General features: G+C 34.1%; 1 protein-coding gene across 2 annotated transcripts in view; it reads left to right on the top strand.

Moving 5' to 3' along the window:
* Positions 1-487: 487 nt before the first annotated feature.
* Positions 488-10,129, top strand: part of LOC106461188 (zinc finger protein 706-like) — a 15,572-nt gene continuing 5,930 nt past the window's right edge. Inside the window, exon 1 of one of the 2 annotated variants that reach the window (XM_013920982.2) lies at positions 488-609. The gene's annotated coding sequence lies outside the window, so the exon portion shown is untranslated. Of the gene's footprint in view, positions 610-9,629; positions 9,843-10,129 lie in introns of those variants that run through there. The other variant, XM_013920983.2, reaches the window with a different exon arrangement.

The following is a 10,129-nucleotide window of genomic DNA, read 5'->3' as shown; positions in this document are numbered from 1 at the left end:
TTGTTTGTTAGACCTGGCATGGCTTGGTGATTGGGATACTCGAGTAGTAATCTGAGAATAACGAGTTCAAATACTATGGTCAATGGTCAATCCCATTATTTGTTGGCAAATAGTATCTCAAGAATGGGTGGTAGTGTTGACTAATTGCCTTCCATCTGGTTTATAACTTCAAGATTACGAGCGACTAGTGCAGATATCCTTCGAGTACAAACGAATAAAACAGATATAAGTAAATACATGTAACTCATAGGGCTTAAGTATATTTTCCGAGCCCAGTAGCGGGAACCTTAACTAAAGGACCCTTGTTCTTTGCAATATTTCACTTTTTTATATTAAATCCAAAACTTGCAAAGTTCGACCAAGTTTTGTTATATCTTTTATAAAATAAACACTATAATTATAATAAAATAATTATTTGGGATTTTGTGTCCATTTTACTTTTCATATATATCGCGAATAAGGAATATGAAACTAGAAGTAAGCAAGTTCAGCTTCAAAGTCGTGAACTCGGCGGGCTCGTGTGATCTGCGTGTCGATCATCTGTATGATTAAAAAAACATTTATAAGACCACGTAATTTTTTATTCTTCAAAGATATAAAGAAAATACGGTAAGTTTTTGTAAAAAGAATTGATGAATTTGTAAAGTTTTACGTTTGCAAAACAACGTCGTTTGTAAGTTAATGTTACTAGTCTTATCAACTTGAGGAAGTTAAGTACAACTTGTAACTGTTGTAGTACAAGTTGTAACGAATCGACACGACAGCATAATCATCATTACTATCACTAGTAGTAGTACTACTACTAGTGAAGCGTAGTAGCAATATCTATGAAAAATAATAATAGTTCATATTAAATTCCGATCGAGCCATCTACACAGTAACTAAACCCGGTAATGTAAGCTGTATAAGAACAATTACTGTATTAGGCCTATTACTAATACAAGAAGACGCTTCAATTTTAACCCATTGACTGCTGATTCGTCGTATACGGTATAGGGAACGGTCCGCCCCCAGCAGTTGAATGCGAGTATGCCGTATACGGTGTAGGACTAGCGAAAATTCCGCGCGCGTTTAAAGCACCCGTAGTCAATGGGTTAAAGTTGAACTTTAACTAACTTAAAGAGCTTGAATTAACATGTTTGTGATTATAATTGACAAAATGGCTAAGCCAAGTAGACAAGAATATTCTTAGTCAACATACACATTTCAGTGATTGAAAGAAGCAAATCACTATAGTATATTAGCTTATTACTATATCGGGAATGGGTGAATCACTAAGAACGCTAGGCGAGCATACTATTGCTAGGATGTGGTACTTAAGACTTTTAAGTTAAATACCACTAAATGCCACATGAATGCCATTCAATGACTCCAACTCTCCCTTGCAATAATCGGTGAAAATCACTGTATATTTCAGCATATAAGATGAGACTTTTCACAGTTTGCGTGAGCCTCGACTTATCTAAGGATTAGTCTCAAAATTTCTCAGTGTTTCATAAAACAAATACAAATTTTCTTAGCTGTGAAGATCGTCATATGATCTGCTCAATGAAGCAGGAAAAAAATAACCAACCAACAACAAGCTCATGTCCTCTTGACCCTTTTCAATATTTGTGATGAGTATAAATTCTCAAAAAAAAACTACCTCATCTCACAATACCTCCTGTTAAGTTTCATAGATCTTACACAGCAGAATTCAAACTGGAAGTCACAAAATTTGCAGAAGAAAATGGTTGGAATATAGGCATTAACTGTAAGTACAGTGTCAGCAAAAAATGTGTCGGAGACTGGTGAAAGTCAAAAGATACTCTACACATGACGAAAAAGACAAATTGTGGGTGCAAGGCTAGATGGACAAATTAGAAGCATATATGAGTTAATGTACCACGTGTCGTAGAATAAATACCGTTCAGATTAGACTGACTTGGGAGTTGACAGCTTTAAAGGTGATCCATTGTGGTGTTTTCAATTCATGTGCAGGAAAGGACTATGTATCAGGCAGTGCACAACAGTGTCTCAGAAACTGCCTCAAGACTTCGAGGAAAAGTTGGGCAACATTCACTCATTTGTGTAAACAAAGATAGAGGAAGATAATATAGAGACATCTAACATAACCAACATGGACGAAGTGGCATTAACATTTGACATTCCAATGAACAGAACTATAGAAAATAAAGGAAAAGACACTGACCATCAGAACAACAGGTTATGAGAAATCTAGTTTCACAGTGATGTTCACATGTGGTCCCAACAGTGTGAACCTCCCCCCCCCCATGTTAATATTTAAGTGAAGGACACTGCCAAAGGACAAGTTTCTGAGTGGTGTTGTGGTACAGGTGAATCGAAAGGGTTGGATGGATAATAACATGATGGTACAATGGTTGGGTAAGTGCTGTTCACTGGCCAGGTGGATTTTTTTCAGACTAAGAAATTCATGGTAATAATAGATTGCGTGCACACATCAGTAAAGAGACAAAAGGTAGAGCAGACAGAAAGAACACTGTTTTAGGGGGTATGACATAGTTGTACAGCCAATGGATATTTCTGTTAATCAATGCTTCAAGGCTGAACTTAGGAACATATGGGAATCGTGGATGTCTACTGGCAAACATAGTTTCACCAACGTGGGATGTTTGTGCCGTGATTACTACACTGAAGTTACACAGTGAATTAAAAATGCATGGGACAGTGTGCCCCAGGCAGTAATTGTGCATGGATTCATAAAGATTGGAATTATTAGCCAACAAGAGGAGCCCACGGAAGACTATAAGTTGGATGACGAGAAGAACATCACACCTGGCATGTCTCCCAGCTTGGCAGTTATCTTCCACTCGGATACAGAAGATGAGGAACTTGACGGTTTCTCTGATGTTGAGTAACTGTATGTGGTGATCAAATGTGTACTCGGTAATTAAAATCATAGTGATAGTTAAATGTCTAGACAGTTTCCTAGTTGTTAGAAGTTTGATTGTCTTTTGTTTCATGTATGTAATAAAAGAAATAAAGAAATTTAACTTGTTATATTTTTATTTCATATTCTCCACTTTTTTGGCTAACTTTCACTATCTTCAACTTTGTGAACATTTCCCATCATATTTCTTCCACTGGTATCTTTGACTCATATAAATAAAGGTTGAAAAAATGAGAAATTAAATGCTACACATTGAGTTATATGTTGAAAAGTACAGTATTTCTAAATCTATTAGTTTTAATGTGTAATATCACAAAACTGTCTGCATCAGCATATTTTTTACTGAAGCAGTGATTCTCAAACATTTCAAGCTTGCATACTATTTTTTGATTAATCTTTTTTGTTTTGGAAGTACAAACTTGGACTTAATTTTTAAAGAAACTTAATAGCAATTAAAGAGGCTACAGAATCTAAACATGGCCAATTTTGACATCAGAAAAATTGAAAACTGTTTATATCACTGGTTAGGATATTTAAAAAAGGTTTCTTTGTACCAAATCCCATTAATGAAATTAATTAACACTACATTGGCTTACCCCAATTCTCCACTGTTAGGCAAAAGGATTATTTCCAAATGTGTTTCTTTTTCTGTAATATCACAAACAAACTCTAGATCAGCATGTAAATATACCCAGATGAGGCAGTTAATTAACACTGAATATCAATTAATGGCAAAAAAATGTTTTTAAATTTCATTTTAATGATGTTTGTTATTTTACAAACATCTAAGAAACAACAGAGGAAGTTGGAAATATTTTAGAAACCCATTTGGCCCATCAAGATTAGAGTTGGGTGTTTTCAGTTAATATAATCGATTACTTATAAGCAGCAATTACATTGAATTGTGTCACTTAAACCAACTGAATTAAAAAAATAAAGTTCAAATTGATTTAATGTAACTGCACAATCCATAGTATACTCTAACCATTAGACTATAGTATATATTATTTTTGTAACGTACCTATATCTAATGGCTTAAACAACTGTTTTAGGTTTATTGTTCATCAATTTTGTTTACTGTGTATGAAATTACAGGATACCTTCTAACAGTATTGTTTTGTTTGTTTTTTGGGGGGGGGCTACCTAGAATGTCTTACTGTCACTTTTTCTCTAATGTTCTTGTTTAATTTTGTTTTGGTAGGTGAAGAGTCATCCCAGTGGATCAAATAACATTATGCCACCATTCTCTTTCACATATAAATAAAATTATTCACAGTATTGATTCTTTCCATAATTTGTGTATCATAATGTAAATTTCACCACAGTGAAGGGGTGTTAGAAATTAAACCTGCTGAATTATGGATCTTGTTTTCTCCATCCATCCCTCCCTCTTTAAAAAAATGCACTTAAGGGCCTTTTCCTGTCAAGTTTGAACCTAAGAAAAGGCAAGGCATCAAATGTTCAATTTGTCCATTGAGACCACCCTCCACAGCAAAAATATCATAGTAGTAACAAAAATAAAAGGTTTCTGTTTCATTTTTCTAAACTAACTTAAATGTATCCCTTCTATAATTAAGAATGAGACTGCATCTAGACTTTAAAAGCTGAAATTTACTACTATTGATATTCAAGTTTAATTATTAATTTTTATTCCATCTCTCAGAGATGGACTATTACTGTTTAATCAATAAATGTATATTTTTAACTCTTCTATTTTCATATCAATCACATTACTAGAAATAAAGGTATAGGCTTTGAAATTGCTGGATTATAACCTGACTGAGAATACATTAGTGTTATTTTAACTTTTATTTAGTCAATTAGGTTACATTAGGACTGGACTGTATGGTCAACATTGATTAATCCACTATTATATTAACATAGTGAACGTCTTCTTTCTTGTAAAAAGTACTTAAAATTTGGTTACAGTGTTACACAATAACTGACTTAAGAAGTTAATTGGTATACCATTATTGTAAAAGTAGAATTATTACTGCAGATAGTATGATGTTAAAAGATGTTTACTTCTTAACACAATAGTGCTATGTTATCTGAATAGACTTCTAGTTTTATTCTTTAATGGTTTTGAAACATTGTAAGATAAAGTTATAGCTATTTTATTTTACAAAATAAATTGATGTTATTCTAGTTTTTATGTTTCTTTGACTTAAATTTAGGCTACTTGAAGAATATAAAAAATACTAAGTTTTTACTTTGGCTAAATGCACATATGGCTAATAAATAAATTTACTTATGACTATTCCTCTCCCATAGTGGGTTACAAAGTGTTTGAGTAACTGTATAGTTGTAAGTACAACACTTAAGGCCCCAATGTCATCATAAAAACAATAGTGAATTGTCTAGAAAAGTGTACACAGTATTGTTGCAACAGGTAACTGATAAGGAAATAAATCCTTTGTTATGGTTCTACATCTTTTACATGCTGGCAGAGTATGGTTACAGTTATACTTGTCATAAGACATTGATATCAGGCCTTTTACATTTTTATTAATTAAGAAGACAGACCAACATTCTGTTGAAACATCAAGTATATTCCCCCCAAAATAACTTGCTTCATTATGCTGTTATAAGTCAACATTTAGTTGTTGGTATCAAAGTATTCTTATTTTGTAATTCATGTAGGAGTGAATGATATTGAAAATTAGAAGAGCTTCTTAAAAGTTATAAAGAATTTCTTTAGAGGTTTAGGGATATAAATAGATATGTGACCCTTTCAGAGGTGCTTCCTCAGACTAGATGCAGAAATAAATTACTAAGAAAGATCCAAAGCTTAAAGAAAAGGTTATCACTGATATGTTCAGAACAACAGGTGGAATGGATAGACCTTGGAATAGTTTTTCATTTTAATGGTGAATTATATGCTAAAAATGGGTTCAACTTAAGCAGGTTAGGTAATAACATATTTGAGGAAGCTTTAATTATATCTATTAAAGATAGTTTAATGTTACTTAGGGTGAGGGAGTTTGATTAACTGGAAATAAATAAATTGATAGGCAATGAGTTTGGAAATAGAAAATTTAAAGCATAAGTTAAATAATAGTTTTAAGTATAAACATAGTAGATTCAAGAATAAGGTTACTTACTATTTTTTCTGATATTATGAGTTTTAGGAACAAAATGGATGGTTTCATGGCTCTTGTTCATAAGGAACACCATGATAAAATGGGAATCACTGAAACTTGGTTAGATTTGGAGAGCATTGATAAAAGAATTATTCTGAAGTTATAGATTATAAGTTACTTAAAAGTGATGGAATTTTTTAGAGAGGAAGTGGGGGTAGTTCTTTACACAAAGGACAAATTTCAATCTATTGAGATTGAAAAGATTAATAAATGGTAGTTGGTTGAATCTATAGTGGTGTCAATTGGGGGTTGAAAGGGTAGTAAGTTTTTGATTTAGAGTCTCTTATAAGCAATCTAATGAAACAGTTGGGGGCCAAAGAGAAATTGTGTAGTGAGAGCAGAGTTGTAACTAATAACAATATTGTTACAATAATTATGGAATACTTTAATTTTAGGCACATTCATTGGGATTCTATGAAGCCATATAGTAATTCCAGATAATTTTCTATGCAAATGGTTGAGAGCTAACCATGGGAGATGCCATTTTATATTTAAATTAAATGTTAATGAGAATATGGTTGCAAGATTTAAAGTAGAAGAACATTTGGAGAAGAATGATAACATAACTAGGTTTGTTGTTTTGCTATGTGTTGAGATATGAAGAAATTTTAGCTCCTAGTTTCAGAAAGTCTGTTTTGAAGCCTACCAGTGGCTTAGCCACATCTTGCCACTGGCATACCATTGGTAGTTAAGGAGTAACAATAGACACCTTGGCATTGGAATCTTTTCCTTTGGTGTCTTATTGGAGGATGTATTTTGAGGGGGAGACAAAGAATGTGCTCCACCTTTGCTGGCACTGATACTTCCTGAATCTGAGGAAAACCTTCTCAGAGCTAAGTTGTCTCGAAGGGTGGTCAGATGATGGGAAGATAAGAGACAGCTGAACCTAGGATGGCACCATCACCAAGGGCCAGGATAAGTGGGCTGAGAGGTTTTGTTGCCTACTTTGGCACCTCCAGTTTCCACAATAGTTAGGATTTCCTGATGAATGAGGGAAAGCTAACCCAAGGACACACTAGAACATGGCAGAGATGAAGTAGGGAGCTTCCACCTCTAAAGAAGATGGACCTCTTCCCATCAAAGAGGCTGCGAAAACAGAACCAACAGCAGTCAAGACTAATGTTCTCAATAGTATCATCAGTCACCATTATAGACCCCCAATGCTTCAGCAGATCAACCTTTTTAATTGGCATTGTTAAGAGGTGAGTACAGAAATCTGGACAGAAGCCTGAGCCTTATATTGTAGGGAAGAATATTAGCTGCAGCTGATGTCAACACATTCAACGTGGGTCAAAAAAGAAGTCAGCTGCTTCCAAGCCTAGTTTACGGACAAAAGAAGAGTCTGTGGCAAAACTTCTGACACCATTATGGCAACTACTGCAGGTTGTCACCAGACAACCGTCTAAAATGAGAGCAAGGGAAGGGAACCTTGCACTTGCCATTGGGTGACTATAAGTATTGTATATCCTGATTTTGGTGACTTAAATTGTTGTATAATGTAACTTTGGATTTTTTTATTTTAGTGTTGTCATGTTTAAGTATCTTTGTTAAAGGGCTGCTGCTTCTTGTATAGTATTGGTGTTTTGTTCAGAACATCAATGTAAGACTCAGCATTCATGGATCCATGCACTGCAACCAGTGGACCTAGTCCATACACGAGAAGCACCCCCAAACCATGATACCACCACCTCCAAACTTCATTGTTGGGACAACACACTCAGGTAATAAGCATTCTCCAGACATCCTTAATACCCAAACATATTCATCAACCTGGAAGAGCATTTATCGTGACTTGTCGCTCAACAGGACAGATTTCCATTGATCCATGGTGCAGGATTGGTGTGCCTTGCCCCATGCCAATCAATGGTGTGCATTTGTTTTTGTTATCAGTGGCTTGTGGGCTACAGCTCTTCTGTGAAAATTCATGGCATGTAGCTCTCAATGTGTCATGGAAACACTAATAAGATTGCCTGTGGCTGCTCACATCTCCAAACACAGATTTTCTAGAGTATGATGGCAAAATGAGGTAATCAGCCTTCTCAAGGTGTGTTGGTTCCTGTCAGTCAGTATTTTACACCTACCTGGTCATTTCTTGGGCTCATTGTCACCTGTGGACTTCCATATATTCAGCATGTTGCTAATTGTTGACCTAGGAATGTTAACTGTTGTGCAAAAACACATGCAGACACATTTCCCAAATGACATCCAACTGTCCTTCCCCTCTGAAACTCTGTTAACTCTTTCTGAATATTTATGATTCTTCACCCTTATAAGCCAAACTATTTGCATATTTTATTATCACATCCATTTTCCAGCAATCAGAGGTGTGTCCCATGGCTTTTGGTAGGATAGTGTATAATCTGTAATACATTATAGCCAAGATGGATTCATCAAAGGGATTTTTGACTTATTAATCTGGTACAAATTTTTTTAAGTTGGAAAGGATATAGATTTGGTGAACTTAAATTTTCAGAAGTCTTTTAATAAGGTACCACACAATAGAATAGTAAAAATAATCACATTGGCTCATTTGGTGGTTGGATAGGAGAAAGCAAAAATTTTATTAATGGAGTCCACTCAAACTGGACCATTGTTACTAGTGGGGTGCCTCAGGCATCAGTGCTTAGGCCTTTGCTCTTTCTTATTTGCATTAATAATATTGTTAGGGGCATAATTAGTAAATTTTTCAAATCACATTAAATTCTTCAGTCACAGTGGGAACTTAATTTTTTGAAGTTTTCAAATGTGTGTGTGTGTTTATATATATATATGTAATAGAGTCCCATGATCTTTTAATACTGATTGCACCATATAAAATATTAAAATAATGCACTGGAATGAAATAAAATTTCAAAATTAATTTAGGTTTTCTCTATCTTAACTTACAGGTACATCACATGAATGGAAGTTGACTATATTCATGAGAACTTAAAATTAAAACCATGTTAAAGTATTTGCTAACATGGACTTTTTTTGGCTGAATGGTTATTTTAAAACTGCAAACATGAGTTAGCATGGATATAGATTTATCATAAAATTAAATAAGAGTTATTAACTCTTTCACTACTACCTTGGTGGATTGCATCGACCACGTGACCCCAAAGTGACTATCGGGGTGTTTCAGTGCTATAACTTTCAACATGTTTTGTGTACCTTAATGAAGTTTTTGAAGCTTTTAAAAACATTACAAGTCTTTTGTAGAAAAAAATCTGGATTTTTAGTTAAGTATGTTTACTAAAAATATGTTCATTAATATGTGAAGTCAGTGAAGTGATTTTCAACTTAAGATTAAAAATACTTTATCTGAATATTATCAAATTTCATTTGTGTAATCTCTAAAGCCTCATAAATAAATAAAAATCAAATATTATTTTTCACTAAAACTTTATATTTTGTTTGTTACATTCTCTACTCTAACTATATGTATTAAATCAATTTGACCAAACTTGTAACCACCAGAAAGAAATGTGAAATAAAATGATTAGTGCTGTTCTGTGTTTTTTAGCATTGACCATGAAGTTCCAGTGTACTTCTAATCTTTTCATGTCTATTTTTTATGTATATTTTAGTGTTATGGCTGAAGTAGAAACCTACCAAACATAAAGCAACAAATCACCTCTCCTACCATTAGACTGTTTACATGACATCATAAGATGACATTGTCAATGGTAAACAAGCATGTGCAATTGCCATAACCCAAGATTCTCACAGAGTTTATCGTAAGCATGGCTCCAACAACACAGTGGGCAGTGGCGTAACTACAAAAGATGGGCTTGCCTGCATAAAAAGTAATAGGGCTTTCTACATTTATTCCCATTGTCAGCATTTCTTAAGTTTGTCGGCCCTTTTGACTCAGGGAGCATACTTAAGCCACTGATAGTGGTAATGTTTACAGTAGTGGTTGCAAGGAGAATTGTCTAAAGTTACAAAAGTGTGAGAAAATGTTAATGATATGGCTCTATACAAAGTCTGGGCCAATCTGATAAACTTAGCAAGTATTTGGACATTATCCACTGGGGTAGTTATAATTTAGCAATATAGGTGTACAAAGTGCGTACTTATGAACATATGTATA

Source organism: Limulus polyphemus, unplaced genomic scaffold (genome assembly GCF_000517525.1).
Source record: "Limulus polyphemus unplaced genomic scaffold, Limulus_polyphemus-2.1.2 Scaffold910, whole genome shotgun sequence".
Taxonomy (NCBI): domain Eukaryota; kingdom Metazoa; phylum Arthropoda; class Merostomata; order Xiphosura; family Limulidae; genus Limulus; species Limulus polyphemus.
Note: the sequence above shows the minus strand (reverse complement) of the source record. Positions and strands in the feature narration are given on the sequence as shown.